This window comes from Anas platyrhynchos, chromosome 25 (genome assembly GCF_047663525.1).
Source record: "Anas platyrhynchos isolate ZD024472 breed Pekin duck chromosome 25, IASCAAS_PekinDuck_T2T, whole genome shotgun sequence".
In the NCBI taxonomy this organism is placed as follows: domain Eukaryota; kingdom Metazoa; phylum Chordata; class Aves; order Anseriformes; family Anatidae; genus Anas; species Anas platyrhynchos.
This window is the reverse complement of record NC_092611.1, coordinates 8,459,059-8,481,176: the sequence shown is the minus strand read 5'-3', so window position 1 is coordinate 8,481,176 and position 22,118 is coordinate 8,459,059. Positions and strand designations below refer to the sequence as shown.

The window sequence follows — 22,118 nt, the reverse complement described above, 5'->3', positions numbered from 1 at the left end:
ACAGCCCCTGAGAACCCCAACTTGTACCTGTCACACACAGCAGCATCCCTCGGGTGGGCCAGCAAGAGGAAAAGGTGAGGTTAAAGGGAAAGGTGGGCCCCTTGGAGGGCCCCATCAGTGAGCAGGAAAACAGAGGGCTGTAAACGCAGCATGTAGACAATATTTACAGTATACGAGTGGAAATGAGCTTTAGTTGAATCCTGTGAGCCTAGGCAGAGCAATTCAGTCCTCCGCACTGTACGAGACCATAATTCTGGTAGTTCCAATTTGCCAACCATTTGCAGAAGATTATCTCCCTTGCACACATTATCCTCTTCAGATTTTAAATGAACCCTACCGTATCTGGACATATAATTTCGGTGAAGGGGGAAAAACAAATTCCAACTAAAAAGCAACGCTCAGGCTAATATTTAAACATGGGAGTTAGTAAAACAGAGAAAATAATTTAAGTCTAATGGCCAATAAAAGTTTAAACTAGCTCCGTCCTATTTCAAGGAACACTCATGGAGACATTTCCTACTCCACATTGAAGGTCTTTCCTGGAAAAACGTGAATATACAGGTAGCAGGATGGTGGGTTTTTAAATGATGCTTGTAGGGAAAGAACGGGAAAAGTAATTCTGCAGATGGGCAAAGCTCTGCGTGCCCTGCTGCTGTCTTGCAAACTGCAGCAGCTCCTTGGCAAGCTTTGGTTAAAAAAAGGGGGCAGCTCAGCAGTGGGTGATGGCTTCCAGTTTGGACAGGTGGGTGCTTGGTGCAGAACTGTCCTCGCACTGAGGAAGGCAAACAAAAAAAAATATGTGAGAAACAGGAGCAGAGCCCTTCCCGTGTACATGCTGCTGGCACAGACCCCTTGCGCTCAGTGCGGCCAGGATGTGGTCCTGTCCCCTGTAAGGTCCTATCCTCAGCCGCCCCGTCCCCTTCGTTATGCCATTTCACTCCCACTAATTGCCTCGCCACGCTGCCTGCCAGGACATGGCCAGGCTGATCGAATGCTTTCTGCTCCGAAGAACTTGTCAGCGCCGTGCCCGTGCGGACAGACAGACGCTGACTGCAGGGCTCGCCATCCGTTCTCCCTGTCAGCCAGGCCTAGCTAAATTAATACCCGTTTTAACCGGTGTGTCTGCCTATCTGCCACACAACCCCTGCTCCCTCCCTCTTATTTCTTACCCCGTTCTGCAGGATGGCAGCCGGAGCGCTGTAAACCATGGGTGTAGAGGAGTACAGGCACAAGAGGGATACTGAATGTAGATAGAAAGGATAGGGATGGGTACAGTTCAGGATTTCCTCAAGCACCAGTGGGAGAAAATCAAAGGCAGGCAGGATCTATCAGTGCTTGACAGCCTGGGTTTAGTCTGGCGAAACTCTGACCTCCAGATAAGGAGGGGATTGTGTGCCTTCAGAGCAATGAGGGTGTTCGGCCCTGCGTGAGCCTTCCTCCCTGTCCTAGGGCTGTGCTAGGAGCAGACCCGCTCCTGCCTGCCCCCTGCTCCTTCCCAGCTCAGTGCTTTGCAGAGCTGCTGGAGGGGTCCTGTGCCCTGGCCCCAGGAGCAGGAAAGCCCCTGCTCCACTTTAATAGCTAAGTAGTCACAGAGGCTCCTCGTGCCCGTCAGTACTCTGCTGGACTGCCGTCTGTCTGTTCCACTTCCATTTCGCTCCCTCTGAAATCAGGAACATTTTAGACGTCTCCGAGTACAAAGAGGGAAGGAGTCCCTGGTGTTTAAAAAGATCCTGAGACTTGAAGTGCCTGGTCAGAGCAGGAGCTATTTTAAAGTTCTGCTGGCTGTTTGGAGCGCTCCGTTACAGCCACGATTGCTTTCTGGAAATCCTGTTTTCCTTTGAATTACTTAAATAAAGACTTGCTTCGTGTCCCACCAGTAAAAGTGTTGTCCTTCGCCTTTCCTCCAAGCGCTTGCTCTCAGCATCCTTTGGGATGAGCAGGATTCCCTTGCAGCCTTTGGCTCTCTGCCTGTGTGACTGGGTGTTGATGGCTGCTGATGAGCAGTTTGTATTTGGGGTGTACAACCACCACCATGGTACCCTGGGTTAAGTGTCCCACCAGGACTTCCCCCAGGGCTGCTGTCCCCTTTCCTCCAGGCACGGCAGCTCTGTCCCCCTCATACAGCTGGTGCCACCGCCTCCTTGCTGCAACAAGCACCGGTGTCACCTCGCCCGCGGAGAGCACCTGGAGCAGCGCACATGAAACAAGCAACCCGAGATATGAAGACTGCCAGGAGTAAAAGGAATATTTGATCACACGCCCTCCTCTCTCCTCTGTACTCAGCTCGGCAGCCTCCCCCGGGGCCGGCACCTTGCCGCCCTGCTCGTGTCTGCGCCGAGCCGGCAGGCTGGCGGCAGCTCCTCGAGATGGCAGCGGCACAGGAATAGCAATGAGGAGGGAAGGTGATCTCCAGCCTGCAGTCCTGCACACGCCTGCCTTCCCTGCTCCCTTGCATTCTTGCTCTTTCCACTGCCATCGCCTCTCTGCTGCTTTGTATTTTCCATCCTCTCTTCCCCAGCCCTGGTCCCTCTGCTCCCCAGGATGGCCTCGGGCAGGGTGCTCGGTGGGCACAGCAGGCAGGGATGGGGTGCCTGGAGCATCTCTTGCCTTGCTCTAGATGAACCATCCCCTCCATCCAGCCTTGTGAAAGCCAGCGATCTTCAGGAGCAGCAGACTACTTGCAGAAGACCACAGCTCACCACTGGCAGGTTTAAAGGACACTCCAAGAGGTTTGGGAGTCTTTTTCTGAGTCTTCCCAGGCCTTTCTATTTTGAGATCAGTGAAACCTCTGAATCCTGATTCTTGGTCATCTGAATGACTTCAGCAGCAGGCAACATGAGTGCTGCTGTTATCACTACATAAAGACAGGTCCAGGTATTTTGCCTCATTCATAAGAAACAGGAGCTGCTCAGCCACTTATCTCAGAGGCAGCCTCAGGAGCTGAGGGCGCATCCCTACAATTATAGCAAAAGCTGGTGTCCAATCTCCTTCTGTTTCTTCCAACGTACCTCTTACCAATGTCATGATCCAGCTTTCGCATGTTTCAGGCTGTTCTACACCTCCCAGCCCGGACCCTGGCATCAACACTTACCGGAGTCCTTTCAACAAGTCTAGCAGAGCCACGCTTCACATGTGAGACTTTGTGTCAGCTGGGATTTTTTTGGTGTCAGAAAGCAGGAGAACACCTCCAGCCACATCCCACCCCCCCATGCCCAGGCTGCAGCCCCTGCAGCTGCCCTGGGGCATAACCGGCCCCCCACGCCTGGCTGATTTTCCCTGCTCTGGGTAATGCTGCTGTTAAGAAGGAGCAAGGAGAGTGGCAGTGTTTTTCTGTGACTAAGAAAAGGTGTACGTGGCCTTGATTGCAAATGAAAAATTAAGGCCCCGTGTCTTGCATTCATTCCTACTTGATTACACACTGGTACGTAAACAAATCTTCAGCCTGGTGCCTGAGGGGTGTCAATGATCCACCTTTTCTTTCACTCGCCTCTCCTCCAGCAAATCTATAATGCATTTAATCTTCAGCAGTCACTCTCCTCAGTTTTTAAATGTCTAATTTGCTGCCGAGTGCAGCTCCAATTCTCTCTGTGCCGCCGTTTTAACTCTCTGCCTTGTGTTTGCCCAATTGCTTGTCTGCTTGGATGGAGAGACCCGACTGCACCTGATCCTTCGGAGAGAGGGAGGGGGAGAGAAGCTTACCGGAGGGCAGAGACTTCGCAGCGTCGTTGTCCAGGCAAACACCTTGGTGCTTTGGGAGACTACCTGCTTTGCTCACACCACAGCCAGCAGGCTGCTGTCAAGCAAGGCTTTCCCCTGTGCCAAGAGCAGGCTCCCCAGCCCTCGGCTGGCTGGAGCAGGCGTGCGGTGCCTGGGCCATGCTGCCAGCACTGGCACGAAGCCTCCTTCAGCCCACAGCAAGGCAGGAGGTGGGGATGGTTTCACCAAACCTCGTGGGTTTGTTCCCAAGCGCCCAGACTCGCTCTGACCCTTCCAAGGCTGCTCAGGCAGAACCTGTCCCCAGGAGCCCCCACCCCAGCCCTGGCAGCCCCTGACTGCTCTTCCTCTGTGCCCCACCATCATCCCCACTCAACCCGAGCAACCCAGTGTCACTGCTGTAACTGGCAGCCCCCAGCATACTGGGGATGCTGGGCACTGCCCTCCCACCCCACCTGTGCTCCCAGCTGCGGCCACTTCTCTGCCCCATCTGAGAGCACTCAGCACCAGCCTGCGTGCCTGCTGCCAGCTGTGGGTGTTAATGCCCTCTGCAGGGGCTGGTGGTGTGGCTGTTTGGGACTGCTCTGCAGGTAAGGGGGGCTTTGGGGGCGCATCTGGATGTGCCTTCCTCAGGGGCTGTGGGTATTGCCATGGTTTTACTGCGAAATCTGCGTTTTACGTGTGGTGGGTGTTGTCTGAGTAGCACGCTCGCATTCAGCTTCGTTGTAGTGGGCACGTTGGTCAAAAGGCTGCGAGGTTTGAAAGGCTTGTTTAGTACACAGAGCCACAGAAATGAATGCGTTCACACCCATCTAACTCAGCCCGCTTGTAGCACTTACAAATTACAGTTATTTGTCTATAGGTGTCTTGTCAAAACTCATGGTTAGCTGAAGTGAGTTGCAGGTGGGGACTAGGAAGAGCAAGGATGCCTGCTCCAGACAGTGTGGGACAAAATGCTCTCTAAACCAGAATTCTCTAACCTGGACATAAAAGAATATTTTAGCAATGTGTCTAGTATGTTCTGTACATGCTCCTATGGTCAAGCAGGATGAGCACTCTCATCTTGCCTTAGCATAAAGAGGTTGCCTGAAACTGTGTGGCAGCCTCACAGCAGCACCTGCAGCAGTACAGGCGATCCTCCAGCAGCCTGGGGGTGTCCCAGCCCCTCTCATGCAGAGCTCTTGGCTGGTTTGGGAGCAGAGAGATGATCTGTAACATGGATTTCCTCCTCTCAAGCACTGCCTTCTTGTTTATGCATAGGTGAGCGAAACAGCCTGATGGCAGGCCTGGCTCAGAGTCCCCCATGGTCTGCGGGTGCTGGGGATGCTGCTTGAGTTCAGAGGAGCTGTGGGTTATCTCTAGGCTGCAGCTGAGTAGGCAGAAAGCTGACATCTCCCAGGTCAGCATAATACCATGTTAGTGTTCAGCTTCTTGATTTTTTTTTAATTTTTTTCCCCCAAGATTTCTCAGGGACATATTTGAGATGCAGTTGCGAGGCTGGTCTGCTTGGAGCAAAACTTATTCAGGTTATCAAACACCACATAAAGCTTAAAAGGCATCTTTTTCTGTATGTGTTTTTATTTTTTTTCCCCTATTCTGTCGAGGTCTAAGGCTTTTCCTTCCCCTGGCTTTTATCTAGTCATTTGAAATGACTCCTACAATATTTAATCTTTATCAGAAACTGTAAGCCTTGTATTTATTTTATGGGTCACTTGTTCATCCTTTTTTCTTGATGTTCTTGCTGGAGCTGGAATCTGGAGGGGGGGGGAAGGGAGGGGTAGAAAAAAAAAGTCCTGCTTGTTTCTGCCCGTCAACATTTGTCCAAATGACAGGCAAACAAATCAGAGCTCTGAAGGCTAATAGCAGGAAGATAAATCTGGCAGAAAGTAAATGGTTGCATGAAGGGGATGTTGGAAATTTCCATCCTCAGCCACAGTATCAGGAGAGGACAGGAAGATTGCAATCCATGGCCTGGGTCAGGCTGTGACACTCCTCTATTTGCATAACCATGTTTTTTGCAGTGAAAGATTAGGATATCAGAGAAGCTTTAACTCAAAAACCCACATCGCTATCAGTACAGCCACGGCTTCCTCCAGCCTGTCTGGAGTGGGGGTCTTGTCCAGTATGAGCCTGTGGGTGGCAGGCAAGGATTCTGGGTTTCCAAAAAAAAAAAAAAAAAAAGTTCAGAGCTTTGAAAGTCCCAATATCTGACTCCAAGGTGAAATACCCAGTGCTCTCATTGTCATCTTCACTATGTAAAAAGCTTTCACTTAGAATTCAGCTGAATAAAAGATCAGTATTACGGGGGAGAGACAGCACTAAAGGTAACAAGGGTCTACAGAATTTACTAGAGGTGCTGCAGAGATGTAAATTTGAAGGAGAAAAGTGTTCCCTAGACATCCAAGATCTGTTTTTAGGATCCCCCCAATAGCCTCTGGTTCTTGGAGTGCAAAGGAACTCCAAGAAGAGCGCACGGAGAAACATCCTACAGAGGACTTGTTGCCCTGTGGGTCGGCAGCTCGGGGGATGAAGCAAGACCCAGAGGCTGCTACAAGCATAGGGACTTGGAAGGAATGATTATGAATTGGGGATGTAGAAGTGTTTACTGGTTTGTAGACCGTGCACTGTAGAAAGGCAATGAATATTTCATGTATTAACAGTATCTGAAGTGTGGAAAGGCAAAGATTCTCCCTCCCCCCATATTTTTTTTTCCCAAAGTCAGGAAAATCTGTCAAAACATTTATCAGAAATCTGTATAAACTGGCTAAGCGCTGTGAAGAGCTAATCTGCGCAGAGCTAATAAGAATGAACAAAGTCACCATAGACTTGCCATGGGCGTTCTTGATAAGGATTTATCATCGGAAACTCAGGTGAAATATAAACTGCCTCTGGAAGCGTGATGCAAATGTGTTGTTTTAAAACGGGAGCAGCCTGGGGGAGCCGTGCGATTGCCTGCAAGGAGGAGTGGGGCTCCCCAGCAAGGTCGCAGCAGTGCCACAGGCACCCACCCGTGGGCACAGGTCCGAGTGGGGGGCGTCTTCTGCAAGGCACACAGCCCGGCCGGGTGCTGTGGGAGATGAAAGGAGGGGGAGAGGACAGGATGTGGGTACAACCCAGGCAGCATGGGACGTTTTCTGAACAGGTAACTGTTACAGATGTGTTTTTTTGCTTTGTGATATAACCCAACCAGTGCGCAAGTAGCAGTATTGCCCCATCAGGGCGTTGTGGCTGCCTGGACTGCCTCGGGTGCCACCCAGGTGCACGGTTTCTCCAGGCCACAACCCGGTGGTATGAGTAGTCCCTTCCTTTCAGCCAACAAAGTTTGGCTCCCTGCTTTTGGCACAGATCTTGAAGATTACTCTGATCACCTTTATGAGCCTCGGGGAATCTCCGGGTGACTTACATTTAACTGAAAATGTAAATAGCCTAATTGGTGTACCGTTGAAACTGCCTGAGAAGCTCATTGTTTGGGAGGAGAAATCTCTTGTTCCCCCATCAATTAATCTTTGGCTGCAGGAGCCTGGAGCTCACGTATCAATGGGAAGATTGGCAGCTTGAAGAAAAGAGAAATAAATGAAGCAGTCGGTGAGGGGAAAGGGGAAGGCTGTTGCGTCGAAGAGAGGTGGGACTTGGTGGCATCCACGACCCTTTCCCTGCAAGGCTTTGCAGGAGCAGGTCACACCATAACGCACTCCCTATTCATCTCATCTTCTGTGGTTCCTAAACACCCAAGTCAGAGCAGAGAGACATCAGGACATCAGTTTTACATGGCTTCAGGCACGGCGTAAATCATAGCACAGCTTATGCAGGTGGCTCAGTGCTGCTGCCTGAAGGCGGACGAGCTGGAGGTGGTTCTGGTGTGCCATTTGTGGGGTATTTCTTCCTTTCTCCTGATCCCCTGGTAACCCGTGGACTTGTGCTTTTATTACTGAACCCAAGGCAAAGCACTCCACGCCTGGCTCTGGTCTTCTGTGGGCTCTGCAGCTCGCCAGCAGCTCTGCCTTGGGGTGGCTCTGAGCTACTGTGGTGCCGGGGGGGTTTCCCCTCTGCTGCCTTCACTCTCTCCATCTGCAGTGCCCCGCTGGGAAAACTGCCCCGGGCTGGGTGCCACAAATAGTAAGGCAAGCCCTGGGACTGCTCCTGCTGGGGGCTAACCCCTGCCTCGCTGCTGGCAGTAACACAGATAACTTTCTTCCCACTTTGGTGTCCACGGGAAGCAGTGCTTGCCCAGGAGTGCAGCGTGCCCTGGTCTCGACCTGAAATTAAATTAGAAGGAATATATTTCCTCTGCCAGGTGAAAAGTTGGACACAAAGAAGAGCAAGGGCTTGAAGAAGCGGTGTGTTACCCCTCGTGTGTAATAGCCGGGTCCGTTCCTGTAGCGCTGTTTTAGGTCACCTCTCTGCATCCTCCCTGTCCAAATGTGGAGAGCTTGTTCTTCTGCTTTGTTCCTTTCCTTTCATTTCGGAGGGTTAAATGCTAAGTTCTCCTGTCAGCTGTCACTGTTGAAAGTCTTTGCGATTGACCTGCGTGGAGAAATGGACAGGCATCGCAGAAAAATGGCAGTTTGAAGAGCGGGTGTTTTCCAGGCTGTTGAGTTACTGATTTGCATCGCATTTAGCGGCCGGGGCTGGGGTGAAGGCACTGGTTGGCAGCTGGATGCAGCCTCAGCACCCCTGCAGGGCTCCTCGCACCGATCCTGATCTCTCCCGCGGGGCAGCGCAGCCCTGTCTCGGCTGCAGCACTTCCCCTGCAGGGCTTCGCGCCGGGCTTTGAAGCCTTTTGCAGCTCTCTCCTTGCACATCAGGTCTTCATCCTCAGCACGCCCGCTTGCTGCAGCCTTCTGACCTCGCAAAGCTTCAAACGCGCGGCGTCCTCTTGTTTGTGCCGACAGCGGGTCAAGCATTTCGGGCTGCGTGTGGTGAGCGGAGGCTGTCAGCATCCCAGGCTACAAGGGCTGCGGGTGGGCTGAGCAGATCCTCTTTGTGCATCTCAGATCTCCCAAACTCGATTCATTTGTGTTCTAAGCTTCGTGCTCAGTATCCTCCGGAGCAGACCGTGGGATGGCCCTACACACTTTGTTTTCTTTTAAGAGAGCCTGGGTGGCATAGCATGAGCTCAAATAATGGCCCAAGTGTTGTCTGGAGAGAACTAGTCCAGATATGGCAGAGACAACATTTAAAAACCTCATTTAAGTGAACACAATGAGAGGGCTCTTGGGTAGAAGGAGAATTAATTAATTTCATTCCTATGTAGATACTTTTAATTAAATGTAAGTGTATGGCCTTTTAAAGTACATCAAAAACAACCCGAGCCATTGTACAGCTTTGCTTCGCAGGAGGAGGATGGGGGCAGTGAGATTTTTTTTAATTTTTTTTTAGTGTTAAGGAGGAGCATGCATCAGAGCAGGAGAGGATGTGCTGAGACCATCCTTTCTTTCGTCCCCTCTGCGTGAGCAGCCAGGAAGCAGCCTGGTGCACGGAGCACAGCGATGGGTGCTGTGGCCTCCCTGCACTTTGTGGAGGTGCAGGTGGGTGAGAGGGCCTTGCTTTAGTGATATCTGCTCGGGAGGACCTCCGGGGTGAGGTCTCCAGAGACAGGAGGAAGAAAGGCAAACAACTTGCTGAGTGGTGCCTTGGCCCAGATGAAAGCAGCAGCTCAATTTTCAGAGATGTAAATGGAGAGAGGTTTCATCCTCACCAGTTTTATATTAGGAATGAAGGGCTTAAAGAAAAAATTAGTTTCTTCATATTCCCTGCTGGCATTTTAATGAGGTAGGCTGTAAAACAGCTGGTGGAGCAGAGGTATATCAAACTGCATAGCCAACCAGATAATATTTGAGGAGAACGGACTGGTCACCTTGTGAAGTCTCCCTTTGGTGCACTAAAGCATGAAGGCAATTCTCTAGAGAAACTGAGATGGCAGGCAGGGAGATCTGGGCGACCTCAGCCCCTTTCCAAACTCCTGCCTGTCTCTCAGAGGTCAGAAAAACTATTTCTCCCTAGGTCAGAACATCCATCTAGACTTCTCTGAGTTAACTTTATGGCTGCCATGGAAACGCTGCAGCTGGGAGTCTTCCCTTCCCATGACTTGGTCTCCTCGTGTGTGAAACAGACAGCACTGATGGGGTGACTAGATGAAAACACAGAAGCACCCGAAAACTCTGGGGACAAATTAAAAAACTACATTTGTGCATTAGTGCAAAGTGTTTTGGTCACTTAAGGGTCTGATCATTGCTACCTGAAGTGCTGAAGGAAAGCAGAACAGGTCTGCTTTATTTTACTTGCTGAAACTGAATTTCTGCCCACATCCTAAATCCCCAGTATTCCCAGCTTCTTGAGAGCAATTTGGATCCTTGGGGCAGTAATATCAAGAAAGGCTAAACTTTACCACATGCTTATTACTGAGCTCGCTGAATAAGCTAGTGATGATTCCCTGACTCCAGCAGGTGATAGATAGGCACAATTAAATATTTATGAAGTGTTGGTTTCTGACAGACAGAGGGAATTCAGCCAAATATTACTCCATTTTCCTCAACCCTTGCTTAAAATATGAAGATAAACAAGGAATGGGAGTTGTTTGTTCCTTCATTAGAATACTTTTCCCCACAGTCCTCTCTAGGGGAAGTAAGTCTTATCAAATACAGTTGGTATATTTTTCCCCCTCATAGGTTGAATAGGGAAAAAATATAAAGATTGGAAAGCTGCTGTGATTTGCTAGGCTGCATATAGCATTACTGGAACAGCACACACTGCTCTCAAACATTAGATGTGCCCTGATGTGAAGCAAGCTTGGAAGCAGCTGTGCAGCACCCTTGATGCTGTGAGCCCGTCCCTGTGGGCACAGCTGCCCGTCCCATGCCAGCAGACCCCTTCCCAAACCCAGCGGGGGCTACCAAAGGCTCCAGCTGCAGTTCTCAGCTGCATCGCTGCCTTGCTTTGGGGCTTGAAAGGACCACCTTGCACAGGAAAAGGTCTCCCTGCACCTGCAGTGGGACTGGCCAGGCCCGCTGAAAGGAGAGGAAAAGCATTTTTCTTGTAACAGCAGGGGCAACCACTTCAGGAAACGTTCTCCTCCTGCATCCATCCTTGTTGGATCACTCTGGGTGTTGGGAGATTATGCACTGATGTATGGGAATGGCATCTCCATGCAGGTCTCTGCACTGCCATGTATTCATGATGCTCTGGCTTACAGAACACACTCCTTTTCTGCTCGCTTTCTTGCTCACTCTGCATCTTGCTCTGTCTTCCTCTCCCTTTTATGATTTCTTATCCTAGTAGCTTGCCCCCACTCATCTGCAAAACCTATTTAACATCAGGAAACTCTGTCAACCATGGAGAGCTGACAAAATCATGGATGGTTCAGGCAACAGCAGCTAGATGTGCTGACTGCATTTTCACAGCTCAAATTATATTGTGTTGCAGCTGAGGCTGAAAGTGAAACGAGGCTGTATCCAAGAGAGAGGGAGTGAAATTTAATAATAGAAGTGTGAGATCTCTGGGAGAGATGCACAGTGCTGTCTGGGCAGTGCCGGCACTTTCCTGTCTTGCTCTGCCACTGAGCCTGCCCTTTTGCTAGGGAGCCCTTAAAACTGACCACATTTTGCTGGAAGCTTTTCAACCCGTTAGCAGGGAAAGAAACAACATGATTTATTTTGGAAACTAGAAGATGCTGTGGCTAGGGACCTCCGATCTACCCTGTTGCACCAGCATCTGCAAAATCTAAAGCTTGTGAGCATCTTGCACAAAGCAGGTGACACTTTTTAAATGTGGGCATGTCGTTCTCTGTGCAAAAACCAAGATTTATTTTCCTATCGAGAACACTCTACTTGGTGTACATATGGGTTCATACTGACCCGTGTCATTACCCTAGCAGGCTTGATCTGCTTTCTAAGGGCCTTATGTTTGTTATCTTCCTGATTGTGGCAGCCTCTGAAAGTCTCAAAAAAAAATCCATTGGAGGGATACGTGCACCTTTGTTCTGTTGCAGCTATTGAGAAATGACTCATTCCTTCTACCTGCAAAGGGTCAGTAGAGCTAGGTGAAAATGAGCCCCAAACAGGAAATCAGATTACTCCTTTCAAATATCTGTAAACGCATTTATTTTCTTGTTTTATAGGTATCCACCAGACAAACAATTTTGCGGGTGGATCGTGTATATTTTACAAACTGTGCCAGCTGTTTGCTATCTGCCTGTGATCACTCGTATTGTCCTGTTGTTATTCCCTGGCTGGAAGATGAAACCACTGTCAAGAGAATGGAAATCAGCAAAAAAATGCATCCCCATAGATTTAGCAAATACTTTTATGAGTTTCCAAGGCTCATCTGACTATTTGCTGGTAACATATGGCAACCGATCAGGATATAGAAGTTGAGTTTAGATATGATGATCTAAATAGTATAGAAATCTGAACACAGCAAAGCAGGATGCTTGCTATTAAGTCAAAAAAAAAAAAAAAAAAGCGAGTATCTATTATCACATTAACTCTGCAGGCTCTAAAATCATTTGGAGGACCGTATTTTCTAACCTAAAAGCTGGTTATGAAATGCTCCATCTTTTCTGAAAATACGTTGCTATTGCCAGCTCTGAATTCGGCATTGAAATGGGCATGTTTATTATGTCAAGCTGCTGGAGTAAATCTGCTGTATTTAAAAGGTGGCATTCGTCAGGCATGATGGGGAACACCTACAGCAGGAAGCATTCCCTTCTGCATGGTCAAGGGAGAGCGACCAGTGTCCTCCGAGAACTGTTAACGCACGTAACCTTTGTGGCTGAGGTGTCAACTGTATTAAAGCACTTAGTTTTTATAAAACACAAAAATGGAAGCATTGGTATTAATTTTTATTATAGGGTTTCTTTGTTTTTTTCCTTTTAAATAAAGTAAAAATGCTAAGTGTTTCTGATCCCTCAGAAAGTTCCTGAGACATGGAATATTTTATCAGGCACTAATTTTTTATTTTTTTATTAAAAAAAAAAAAAAAGACGTTTGATCATATTTTCTTTGTAGCTAGCTATGTAGGGTAGCTAATAGAAAATACTGAAATGCCATGCAGGATAGATCCCCTTGGCAGGTTGAAGGTTCTCCTGTTACGAATTGCTGCCTGTTCTCTTTTCTCTGTCTTTCCTGATGAATAAAGAGTTTTTGATGGTGCAAGGGCATCAGCTGCTGCCATGAGCTGTCCCAGATGTCAGCCTCCAGGATTTGTCCTTTGCTTGGACACCCACGCAGATTTTGCAGGCTTGTTCTGTGCAATCGCTCGTTCATCACCACAGCTATAGCTGAGCTTTGCACCGGGGTGTGGGCCTGCGAGGCCTCTTCTATGCAAGTAGGAGTGTAAAATAGAGGGGAACGAGATCAGTTCTCCCATCTGGCTTGGGAATGGGGAAAACCCTTCCCTGCCCTCCAGCTGGGGCAGGACTCGTGCAGCTGTCCAGGCTGAGCCGCTTGGGTTTGTTTCACAGTTCTGGTTTTGTTGATGCTCGTTTGGGTGCCTGGGTTTTGTTCTGGTGTTTTGTTTTCTGTTTTAGGGACTTGTTGTAACAACCACTGAGCTTAAGGAGTGCTTTCAGCTTTTCCCCAGGACTGAAAATAGCGTTGCTTTATTATCCTGTCATGTTTTGGTGAAAGGTGGGAACACGGGTCTCTGCGGCTGCCCCTCAGAATGACAGGATGCTAATGAATTGAGAAATGGCTGTGGAATTTGCTTAGGACTGCGCTGCCCGCATCACATCTTCATTAGCATCCTTCTCCCAGAGACCGCTGTGATTAACATTGTCACCATAAACAGGAAATGAATGAATAATAATTGCCCATCTATTTGAAAATGTTACCGGTGTTCCTACAGTGATTGCACCTTTTGCTGAGCAGCAGAGTAGGGACCCCATGGAGAACTTCAAGCTGCAGGTTAGATGCTTCCAGGTTGCCTTTATTAGTATTTATTAACCAGCTGTTGACTATTGATCCATGGAGGGAAAGTCCTTTTGGCTCGGGACTGAGCAGGAATATTAGAATTAATGGCTGCTGTGCTGGATAAAGACTCAGGTAACACCCTGAGGGCTCTTTGTCCATAGAGAGAGAAGTCTCGTGAAATATCTGCACCACTCCAGGTGTGCAGTTGGGCTGAGCTGCCCTAAACGGGCAGGCTGGGTTATAGGAAGGTGTCCAAAAGGTGTGCACTTGTTAGAGACTGTCCCCTTTTCAGGGGGGAGGGCAGAATGAATTAACACTGGGAATGCCAAATGGGCAGGCTTTACCTAAACTCTAAAGAGGTCTTGGTCCCTGAAAGCAAGGCTCCCTACCAACCACTGTTTCAGCCTCACGAATTCTGTAGCTCATTTAAAAATAATAATAATAACCTGGAACAGATGTGGACATGATCCTTCCTGTGACTATGCAGCCAGCATCGTGTGTGCCTTGTGGGGATGGAAGCTCTTTGGGCCAAGGGGTTAGAGGTGCACAAAATACAGACCTACGTCTGAACGTGCTGTCCAGATGACATTACCATGGGAGTGAGGAGAAAGGGATGTTTTCAGGGTGCAAATCACCTTGTTTCAATGTAGGCATCTAAAATACAACATGGGCGTTTCTCTGTTAATTAAAAAAGTTGGCTTAGACCATTGGTTTGGGTGCAAATGCCCAGCCTGCGGGCAGGCAGGCCGACCTGCCCCTTGTTTGCCTTGCAGCCCCCTTCAGACCATGGTTGTGAGGCACTGGCTGAGCACCCCGGTCTGCGCCCAGGACCCAGCAGCAGCCAGATGCCCAAGTTTTAGACAGTAAATGCAGATCGCAGCTGCTGCAACTTTCCCGGTGCATGTGCCGATCTGCCCACGCTTCCCCGCGGTCCATCCCGAGGCTGCCGCCTTGTCAGCCCCGCAGATAATTGCAGCATTCACATTATTTTAAATTAGGGGCTCATCCAGAGCGAGAGCTGGGGCTCTCCTGCTGCGACTTCCCAAGCCAGCTCCATCGCGCGGCGCTGAGCGTGCTCCCCAGCAGTGCTGCGGCAGCCTTCAGCTGCCAGTTAAAAATAAACCCAGCTAATTTGTTAAGAAGGCAGCTCTAGTGTCAGATTCCAGGTACTCCCGTCCCTGACACCTCCTGCTCATCCAACAGCTTCGGATTCTCGCCCGGGACTCAGAGGAGGAACTGGTAACGAGTCTCTCGCTTTCACGAGGAGCTTTTTATTAGACGGCTGAGTCAAAAGCACCAACTTGTTATACAGATGCCATACTGTACATGTGGTTAGCAATTCGAGAGGCGAGGGGAATAGTCACTTTTAATATGCCAGCACCTGCTTCTTTGAAGCACACTGAGTAGGAAAAAATCCTGTTGTATGAAGGAGGCTGAAGTTGCATAAATCTGGAAACTTGCAGAGGTCAAAAGAATAAATTACTATAATTTTTAGGCTTTTGTGAGTTGTTTATCTCCCCTGTTTTCAAGTCAATCTAATCAAATGCGGATTTGCTACAATCACAGCTCATGCTAACCTTCACCTGGAGGGTATTAATATGCATGACGCTCGTTAAGTGTTTGTTTAATTTTTATTTATGGAAACTAGAATCTGCTAAGTGTAGCTGAGCTGGATGTGAGAACATGTGCGAAAGACGTGTTGGGATAGGAAGCCAAAGCAGCCAGCGGATTGCTGTGCAGCTCCCTGACATGGGGCGTTAGTCACGGCTAACACAGGCTTAATTTCTCTTCCGCGCCACGAAGAACCAGCCTGGCTTGGTGGGATTAGCGGCGGCAGGCAGAGCAGAGAGAAGCAGCCCCTCTGTCCGTGACAAAGGTTAGCCTGCTGAATTTGGGCTGCGTGCTGAGTCACCCGGCAGCTGATGGTACAAATGTATCTGGGAAGCTTCCTGATCCACGATTTCACAGCCCTGTGCATTGAAAGAGGCCTCAGACGTGGTTAGTGTTCAGGCAACCTTAACGGGACCAACATTTGGTCAGAGCTACACTGCTGTCTGCACATGGATCAGTAGGACTGTCCTGTCCAAAAGCTTGCAGTTTAAAAAACAATTAGGAACGTTATTCCCCTTGCTGTGCTTAGCAGAGGTGCAGAGGAATTAAGTGGTTTGCTTTGAGCCATAGAGGGTCTGCGATGCCGAGGACATTGAACTGGCCCTCCTGATGCCCTGCACCAGCATCGTCCAGGCACAAAGTGCTACTGGAGGGGCTGGGGAGTTCAGGGTTTTCATTTTGCTGTACCAAGCTGCAGAACTGGCAGGGAGATGTGAGCAGCGCTGGGCAGCAGCCGCTGCCAATGGCGCAGCACCAGGCACAGTGGATCAGCAGCTCGCCTCCATATGGCAGCGGCTGCGATTGCTGGCGGCGGGGGCTCGGCTGCGTTCACTGCCGCTCCCAGGGGTCTGCTCGGGGAGCAGTGCTCTGCTGCAGCTGAGTTTGAAGGGGAAAAAATAAAAGGAGGAGGGGGGAAGGCTTGTTCTGGGCTACCTGCTGGTCATTTCTGTGGCCTTGAACAGCATTGTGTGGGAAAGGGGTGAGGCCAGGAGCTGCTAGCCTCAGCAGAGGTCTAGGCCTTCTGCCACTCTCGGGATAGATGTCTGTAATATATAAACACCGATGTATGAATCAAGCTGCCATCTACTTTGTAAAAAGCACCTCACGCTTGGAAGGAAGATTAGGGAAGGAATTAGCAAGGAACTGAATAAAACATGATCTCTGTCCTCTCGTTGCTGCTCACGTGCTTGCTGCTGTGTGCTGGGGGGGTCGAAGCCCTCCTGCTGTCATGCAGAAATACCCCCCTGATTTCAGCCAGCAGCAGTGTTGCGCATGGCAATTGCAGGGACAAAACGCCAAAGTTGTCTGCTTCAGCAGCCTCAGAGACAAACAAGGTCTGAGTTCAGATTTGGAAACCTCTGGACTGAGGTGATGTTTCCTGAAGTGAGTCTGGGTTCAGACACGGGTGTTTTGTGCTGCAGAAAGCATCTCTCTGCTTTGGGTGGGCCAAAATGTCAGGCTTTGGGATGAGCGGTTGCTCTCCACGTCTCTTTTGACTCCAAACCAAGCAGAGCTGGAGCAGGCTGAAATGCACCCCTCCACAGCCAAAGCCAAAGGTAATGTTTTTCGAAACATGAGCAAAGGAAAATAGTGGAGTTTTTCTCCAGCAGCTGCTCAGAGGGGCACAGTATGTTGCAGGGCTGGTGTGAGTGCTGTGGAGGGAAGCAGGACTACCAGCAAAACATCTCTGCCTTCAGAAGTGGAGTTTGCACTGATCTCTCAGTGGACTAAAGAGCTGGCAACTGGAGCACATTGTTAAATAGAAATGCTTGACCCCCCAGCCCTGGATTACTGTTTAATGATCTGAACCTTGTGTGCCATTCTTCTCATCTATTGAAGATGTGCTCACAGCTCACTTAAAGGGCGATAACATTGTGTTCCTGAGAGAGAGGAGCTTTTTATAATGGGGGATTTTCCAGAAAACAGCTTTTATTTTTAGAATTGGCACTGGGGAGAGAAGGGAAGGGAAGGACGGTAATGTATTTTTAGTGTGGTGGATATGCAGATAAGGGGTGCAGTTGTTCTCTGAGGCAGCTTGGGTAGTGACTGCTTTGTTTCTGGCTTGGAGGGGCTGTACTCCCGCCTGGCAAGAACATATCCTTACTGATGCTGCTCTGAGGTCTTTAGGCTGGAGGAGAAGTTTCTCCAAGATCCAGTTCCTTGGAGACCCCTGTGCTGGGATGCTGTAAAACCATCTGCTGGGATGGCACAGATTAGACCCGCCTCGAGAGGTGGCCACCACCCTAGCAGGCTGCCCACGCTGTGGGCAAGAAAAGTCTGGTAACCTTTACAGGAAAGCTGCAGTAACTCTTTCCACAGCTATTGCAGCTTCTCTCAAAGCTACTTAACATTTAAAAGAGCAAAAATAGCAAATCAGCTGGAATTGCCTTGGTAGACAGCGTATCTAATTGCACTCCCCCTTTTCTTACCTCTTCCAAAGGGAAGACACTGAACTGGTTAGCTGGCTGAGCAAATCTTTGCTTGTTCTGTATGGATCCGAGAGGGCTTGAGGGATGATTGTGTCCTAGCGCAGCAGCCCCGGTCAGTGTGAACAAGCCTGCGTTTGCCTGAGGGGGGAATGGGATGTGCTGTGCCAGCACCATCGCAGATGGGTCTGCAGTGGGAGGGGAGCACGGAGCGAGGATCGAGCCTCCATGTGTAGGGGATTTAATGGGCTGAGGTACTGAAACTCCAAGCCCTGCATCAGTGTCGGTCTATTATTGTTGCAGGCTGGTAGGGGTGCCCACTGGAAGGAGCCTTGGGAATTGAGTTGTCCCCCAGCTCTGCCAAGATCTGGGCTGTCACCAGCTCTGTCACGTCTGCAAAGGGGGGAGTTTGGGGCAGAAAAGAAGAGTTATGATTAACCTGAGGGGGGAGCGTCATGCCAACCTTCTCCGTGCTTCATCAGACTGCAGCGTGCCGCTAGGCACCGTGAGGCACACGGCTTTAAGTCCAGGAGGTGAAACAGCCTGGTACACACGTATTGCACAGAGGGCAGGACAGATTTTTCCCATCTTGCTGTCTGCTCTCCAGACGCTGGCTCCAGCTGCATCGTGCCCACACGTGTCAGACCTGTCGCCTGGTCTGGGAGGGCTCCTGCCAAGCAAGGGAGGAAATCGGGGGCTCAGCTTCAGCGCAGCATCGCTGGACTCTTGCCAAAAAGCAGCGCTCCTGGAGATCAGCGTACTTACAGTCAATCTGCAGAGATGCTGAGGAAGTGGAAGATGTTTGAATAATCAATAAACTGAAAGAAATCTAAATAAGCACGGGGTTATCCGTTGGGCTGAAAAACATGAAAAAAATTGGATTGTTGAAAATTATCTACTCTGTTCCATGTGTGAGTAGTTCTTTTATGGATGAAAGGTTCCACTGCCCCATTAGTTAAATCAAAGAAATGTCTTCCTAAAGCCTGCCCTGATGCTTGCATTGCAAACAGCATTTATGTAAAAGCATTAATCTAAGCTATAATGGACTCGCAGTCCTTATGTTTGCACCAAGTCTATAAATAATAATTTATCGTTGACCTCTAATTTGCAGACTTTATTGAAAGTTATGGAATTGAATGTTTTTACATCAAGCTTGGTGCATTTCAGCAGTCAGTCCTAATCTTGAAATTGATTATAAAGTCAATATTTGCCTAGCTTTATTTTGATCTCTCTAGAACAGCCGGTGGGTGGTGGTTACGTCTGGTGCATCCTACTTCTTCTAGGATCCAGCGACTTGATCCTCACACAATAGCAACTGATGTTAATGCTACTGATAGCGAGCTCCTGAAACAAATCCACAGAGCTGTCTCCTGGAAACCCTTAACATATTCGTAATAGGAGTATTTATGTATTTGAATTTAAAAAAAAAAAAAAAAAAAAAGTCTTAACCTTGGGGAGGGGTGGGTTAAGGGAAGAGAGGGAGGTTGTGGTGATTAAAGAAAGCTCTGTTCATTTGAGCAATATTAAATACAACTGGCATAATGACGACTGTGAGATCTGATAGAATATAGAGAAGGCTGAAAATAAAGGGCTTGTATTTTTCCCTGATGTAACATAATGGTCACATTTTTCTTTCACAATGGTTTTTCTGAGATAAAGAACAAATTATACTGATTTGATTGCTACTTAGAAATACTTAAAATTGAAAAAGACAGCAGGTGGGCATGGTTAGGAAGGATGGTTATTTTAGCATAACAGATGCATGCATAAAGCATTGCAGAGCCAATTTTTTAATCGTGAGACCAAAAAAAAAATTCCTTCAGATTTTCTTTGCGCACTGGGGAGGTGATGGGTGGTGCAGAGGGACGCGGGGGGCGGCTGCTCCACCAGCAGTGCTTCTGCCAGTGCTTGGGGCAGGACCGTGGCGTGTGGTCCTGGGGAAAGCAGCGTGAGAGGTCCTTACGCTGTGCTGTCAGTGCTGACTGAGAGCTGTCGTTCTCTGGGAGGAAAATGGGAAATAAAGTAAGGACTCGATGTCAGGGACCTCTGAGAATGGTGGTACACACTGTGCCGTGCCACCCCCATGAGGATGAGCCTGGGGAGTGGGGTCAGGAACCAAGCAGTGCCTGGAGGTGCTGCCTGGCTGCAGGGCAAGAGGACTGTGAGCACCGTGCTCTCCTAAGGGCAGAAGAAACTGGGTAACATCCCTATGGATTGGCACTATGGGGGCTGCCCCGTGGGCTTCAGCACAGGGTAGAGGGAGGGAGAGATGCTCGTGAAGAGCAGCCCAGGATGGAAATTCTCTTGCATAAAATACACAGTAATTCTTAATTATTCCCACAATGAAAACAAAAATAACTTGTTTACTGAGATTTAAGCAATGCTAATAAATATGCCTTGGAAATTACTTAGTAAACCTTAGTTACTTAATAAAAATGCCATATATAAAGCAAGTGCATCTCTCTCTAAATCAATTAATTAGTATTTAATTACTGGAAATTACTATCAGTTACTGGCTGTTGCTCCAATTTGCTCTCAGAATGGACACCCTTGTTTACAAGTATAAATAAACCCACTCATTTCCATCGGCTGCCCCTCTGGGTCCTGCTGGCTGTGGGAAGCCCCTCCACAACCAGCTCTCTCTTCCCTGGCTGCACCTTGACTCCTCTCATAGCACCCCAAAATCCCTGGGGGTATTGGGGTGTGAACACAGGAGGATTTTGGCCACAGGTGAGCTCAGCTGAGCTCCTGTGCCTGTAGAGAGGCTGGGAGTGAAGGGAAAACCACCAGGGGCTGGATTTGGGTGACTTGTGCCAGGAGCAAAGGGCAAGTGGTGGGGTTTGTGCTTTATCGGTGTCACCAGAAGCTGGACCTACCGTGCTGCATGGTTTTCCTGGGTATGTAAGGCCCCAGGATTTGTGGTGGGAGCAGAGTTGGGATGGGCTCACAATGGGTGCTGGGCAATCCAGTGCCTGCCCGAGCAGCGTGAGGAGCTGCTGCTTGGAAGTAAGGCACGAAGTGATGGAGGGGAACGCGAGCAGCTCTGCGGAGCTGAAAAACAGCAGCTGCCACCGGAGCCAAAAATGTGAGCAGCCAGTTGCAAATAATGAAAGACAGCTGAGTTTTTGCTTTACCCCACAGGGGATTTCTTACAATACAAAAAGCACCAGGCACGGGAAGAGCTGCCAAGTAACCAAGAACAGGCTTCTCTGCGGCAATGGGACCCTTGCTTATGCTGCAAAAGCATTTGGGGGATTTGCATGAATAATCTAGATACATGGTAAAACTGGCAAAGCCTCACTAATGTACTGCATCATTAGTCCCAGCTCAGCTGGAGGAGCGCTGTGTTTGTTTAATTCAGGGCAGAGCTGGAAAAGAGCCTCTCAGGACTGCACGAACATGCGCAGTGCTCGGAGCTCGTGGCTCGTAGTGGGCTGACGGTCTCCTCCGAAGCCCTAAGTGAGGCTGACAGCGCTGCTGCTGGCAGCGGTGATCGCCACTGGTGCAGGTGGAACACTGTAAGATTTTATTGATTTTATTTATTTTTAGGACTCTAAGTCTAATTCAGGATCTGCTGGGCTGATGTTTCTTTCAGTCTGTCAGAGTGAAAGCTATTTGCAGTATGGTTGGTTTCATTGCATTTTTCATTTAATTTTTTTTTTTAAGTTTCATAACTGTATGTCCATTTTCAACAGTTTCCAGATGAAACTCGCATTTTCCATTTTGATAGTCCAATGAACACATGTGAAACAAAAAGTTAAAAGAAGAACTGTAGATTTGAAAACTTTCCAGAAAATATTGAGAAATGTTCATTTAATAATGAAGCGCATTTTAGATGGCATCTAGTTTATAAAGGCACTAAAAGCCTTCATCCTTATGGAATAGTTAACCAGTTCCTTATCTCCTTGCCATCAAGAAATCCTCGTCTAAGCTTGTGAAAGCAAAACTGAAGAACGGATATCTTCCATTACATTTTTCCATAGATTATGTGAATAATTTTAAGCCTGAAGGCACTATCTGATAATCTAGCCTAGCCTGCTAAATAGTACACATGCAATTCAATCAGACAGACTTGTTCTGAGCTTATGTTTGACTAAAACAGAATAATGTCGCATAAAATAAGAGCTTTGTTTAAAAAAAACAGCGAGGGTCTGGAGGTGCCTGTCCTCGCCCCCCAGGGAGCCCCAGGCAGGGACTCGTGGGGGCCATCGTGAGGAGGGGAGCGTGCAGGGCCGTGGCCACCACCTCCTGCTGCAAGCAGAAGCAGCCAGTTTCAGTGTCTCTCTGTTCTCTTCTTTCTTTTTTTCTTCTCCTAATCCTGCCTGTCCTGTTGCATCCACTGGGGCCTCCTATGAAAGTATGGATTTGTCTGGCTTTTGTGGTTAATCCCGAACCTGTCAAGCCTTGTTAAATTTGATGGCACCTGAAAGGTCTAGTGTTAAGCAAATACACAGTGACC

The 22,118-nt window shown here is 48.8% G+C and overlaps 1 long non-coding RNA gene across 1 annotated transcript in view; it reads left to right on the top strand.

Annotated features, from left to right (window-relative positions):
- Window positions 1-4,213: 4,213 nt before the first annotated feature.
- LOC106018619 (uncharacterized) overlaps window positions 4,214-22,118 on the top strand; it is a 28,347-nt gene continuing 10,442 nt past the window's right edge. Inside the window, exon 1 of the long non-coding RNA XR_003492459.3 lies at window positions 4,214-4,304. This is a non-coding gene — a long non-coding RNA (uncharacterized lncRNA). The remainder of the gene's footprint in view (window positions 4,305-22,118) is intronic.